Genomic DNA, 4,364 nt, shown 5'->3' with positions numbered 1-4,364 from the left:
GTTACCTTTAGGGGTCTTAAAAATGTTACCTTTTAAGTTCAGCTGGGACACATGGTTAAGTATTGAATACCACCAAGAACACAGCAGGATTGGAGCAAGAAGCATTTTAAAGTGACTGCTGCCTCAAGTTAATTTTAGCTGACCTTCATTAACTGCTCAGAGTTGACTTCTATTAAACTTTTCTGTTTTTACCTGTGACAAGGGTCTCAGAGTCTCCTCCAACACCACCATGATCTTCCTCACTGCATTTTCTAATATGTGTCAACCTTTAAAGCATCTGTCCTAATAATCAGAAAACTGGAAGTAGCTGTGAAAGCTAAAGGGAGATTCATGGTTAACATTTTTCAAGGCTGGCACAGGCATGTGCAGGGAGAACAGCCTCATCCACACACAAAACAAGCAATAGGAGCCAGCTGGGGAGGCTATGGTGGAGCACATCTCAGATTGCTGCTTTTTCTGATGCCAGGAACTAAATAAGATTTGATGCAGAGTAAAAAATATAGCTAAAGTGTTTCCACAACACAGAGCTCTTTCTTTTTGACCTGCTTTCTTTGCAATAAATAGAAGGATAACTCTCCCTTGCACAGAAAAACAGGGAAAGATGAGAGAGGAAGGAGAGAGAGAAAAGAAGAGGCAGCAGAAAGAGAAGAGCAGCTGTGGACACCAAGGTTGGAGAGAAAGGTGGAGCAGATCCCAGAGATGGCAAGCCTCAGGTGAGCATTGCAGCAGCCCTCCTGCAGTTTCTGCAAATAATCAGAAATGAAAGGAGCCTGCTCATGGCAATGCACCCAAAGGGGCCTCAGCAGTTTTTATAGCCCCTTGGTCTGCCCATCAGGCTTCTCCCTCAAGACATTCATCTTATCCTCTTTTAGTTAAAGCTGTTTTGCTGACACATTTGAGTGATGCTTGCAGCCCCAGCTCTGAAACAAAGAGATGATGCATTCAGCCTTCCACATTTCCGTGGAAACTTCCCCAGTGTGCCCTCGGTACCCTGTGACAAGTAGCAGAAGAAATGCCTTATCTAGACATTGATGTTTTCTCTGGAGACTGCTGATCAGAGTCTTTTCCTGCCACAACTGAGATCCAGCAATAAAGAGGAAATATGGTCTTAGGACAACATAAGCAGAAACACCTGCTCCTCCAAAATTCAGAATTTTAAGAACTACTCAAGACTACATATGAAAACACATAGTGTAGGGCAGATGTTAACTTTGATATTTCAAGGTGGTCTTACACCTGGAGAGAGAGAATCTAAAGAGAGTAAAAGACTCCTTAAAGGTAAGTGTCCTCATTGGTATTACCTAAATTCAGTAAAGATTTAGATAAACCACTGCTCAGAACATAAATTTAGCAGTTTGGCAATAAAAAGAAATCAAAAATGGGAGAAAATTTCAAGGCATATTATTCAGAGGTCAAATTCACACCTCCCATAGACAGCTGACAGACAGAAAAAAAGGCAGACATAACACTAAATTCATTAGAGGAAAGAAGAATTGGACTAATTAACTCTGAATTAAATACTTTTCATTAGGGGCACATTGTAAGATCCTCCAATTCCAGCAACTTTTGCCAATTTACAAGCAAGAGACCATTTTCTTAAACAAGTCATTGATAAAAATGATACTTTTGCTCAAAAGTGAAAAGCCTTTGGAATTTCAGCAAAGGTTTCTGAATAAAGACCTTTCCTTACCCACCAATTTACGTGGGTCTGATGAACAGGATATACCACATTTAGTTTGGCCTTTGGCAGCTGGAAGACCTGGTATCCTAAAAAGATTGAAATCAGATAAAAATGTCAAAATAATTAAGTTCCCTAACTTAAGCAGGTTCAGACATACTGAACTAGCACAGCTTTATGGCCCAGGATCAGAGTAAATAGCTGTCCTAAGGCAGAAAAATCAATGGAAATAGTTTAAATACTTGGCAGTCCTTTTTTGAGGGATGTTAGGAGTAGTTGCTTGGCATAAATCACCACATAACTATGTGTCACCTTCGAAATTAGAGACCTTCAGACCCTGCAGACTCTTTGCTGGTTTACAGCTTTCTATCCTGCCTTCCAGCCTGCTCAGAAGCCTTCCTGATGCTGTGAAGTTTGATTTGTCTGAAGGGAAATGTAATTGCACAAAATTGAAAGATCTAATATTCCACAGTCATAGGAAAAATAAGGTATTTTTTTAAAAAGTAGTATCTCTGTAGAGCTGGAGGACAGCACTCTGGATGAAGAGACCAGCACATTTCTAGAAAAATCATGGAACTCCCCATCCTTGCTCCCCAAAATATTGAGCTTTTTCTTTAAGTGCCACCTATTTCAAACACAGACCCAAAGTTTTTTCAGGTATATAACTGCTCATCTTAAAAAGATACAAGTGCAGCGGGCTTTATTTTATTAAACCAAATGTTGTCATCTTATTTCATGTACCATACCTTCTGGGTGATTTCTCTCGTGCAACTCCTCACAGCACGGACTCCTTTTTCACAGCACAGCCAACAAACTTCAACTCTCTCCCCAACCAGCTAACCCACTCTTTTGTAGCACTCTTCTTCTTATTGGTCACAGCTGTGGCCTGTTAAAGGCAGGCCTGTTCCTAATCTTTGGTGATTAGTACAGCTGCAACTCTTCAGGTGAGAGACTACCTATGCACTATCTTTATTTTCTTACATTCTCTCTCTCCACAACCAAAAATCATATTCATTGCAAATACATATTGAAGGTTCAGATTAGATTAGATTCTCTATATAACAGAAAAAAATTGCAGACTCTAAGCACAGATAGCACTAGTGAGAGGTTGTGCATATATAAAGAAAAAGGATTGACACAAGATGGACTTTTGGGTTGGGTTCAAATTTAGGTGGTTAGTCTTGGGACAGAAGTTGCCAGGTGATGTTGAATGGATACAGAAACAGACACAAGTAAGAGGAGCATGACACTTACCATCAAGGCTTCTGAAAATTAAATTCACTTCTGCTTTAATGAGAAAATAAGACTTGCCATAGGGTAACTCCTACTGCTTAAAAGCAACTTTTCAACTTTGTCACAAACCAGAAAGCAACACTTAGATCCTTATTTATCTGAAAGTTAAGGAATCAGCATTAAACCACGGGGATTTCCCACCTTATCAAAAGCACGTCTCCATTCAGACCATCAGTGTCTGGGTATAAAAGCCTCCAGCATCAAGGCTATGAAGGCTCTTGAGAAGATGGTGCTTCTAGGGCAAGGTAAAGCACCTGAGTCACCCTTGGATGGAGCATCCCCAGCATTTCTCTGGTTTCAGACATGACTGCTTTCCAGACACACCACAGGAATGAACATATTTAGCCACACTTCACCAAGCATACAGTCATGGTGATTGGGGAGGATGAGACACTGAAGCAGAAGCAAGCCTTGGAGAGAATTGCGTTGATATGAAGCTCTTCTGTTACCATTTTCAAAATTTGTAACTGGTGAACACTAAATAGCATTTTTAAGATACCGAGGTTTCCTAAGCACAAGTTTATGACAGCCATCTGCTCCAGTTTGCTCCAGCTGCCAGAAGGGCTCAGCAGGATGGGTGAGACAGAAGAGCAAGTACACTCCTGAGACCCCACTCAAGGACAGTCCCTAAAGAACAGAACAGAACTAAACCCTGGTTAAAACCACAGACAGCATGTCTGGATACCTCCACATATCCCTGCCAAACTCATCTGCTCTGCACAGTGTCACACAGACACACAGAGGCTGTCCCCGTCCCTCAGAAGTTTTCAGTCTAACTGCAATAGCACAGCCTCTGTGCAGACACACGAAGGGGGTCACGAGGTGACAAAGGGGGTCAGTGCCAGCTGCAGACACCAAACACGAGCCACAGCAGCCTCCCTGTCATCTGCCTGTCCATTGAACTTTGCTGTCTGATAACTACAAAGATGCATGAAGAGCAAAAGCCCCTGGTGAACTCACATCAAACCAGTCAAGACTGAGTAACTGAGAAGTTTGGTACTGGAAACAAGACAGAGAGACAAGCAGAAACAAAACCTACAGGCCAGCAGGGCAAGATATGGTCAAGGGCATTTTTTTCTTTTTTTTTTCTTTTTTTTTTTTTTTTTTGTCTGTAAAAGTAAGAAAAACATTTTCTTCAGGGATTTACACACACAGAGTGCACATTGCTATGAGCTGCAATTACACACTGCTGGACTTTTAGACATTTTAAACCAAAGAATTAATGCACTTTATAGAAAGCATAGCATCACATTAAAGTTTATAACAGTTGTTCACTCATACATTTGTATTATTTCAGTCCATTCCTCTGGTAGTGTTACCAGTGAAGACACAGGAGATTGTCACACAATTCACAGAAACTCTAATAAATAGCAAAGACTGAAAATACATTTGC

Source organism: Zonotrichia albicollis, chromosome 9 (genome assembly GCF_047830755.1).
Source record: "Zonotrichia albicollis isolate bZonAlb1 chromosome 9, bZonAlb1.hap1, whole genome shotgun sequence".
NCBI classification, from domain to species: Eukaryota; Metazoa; Chordata; class Aves; order Passeriformes; family Passerellidae; genus Zonotrichia; species Zonotrichia albicollis.
Note: the sequence above shows the minus strand (reverse complement) of the source record.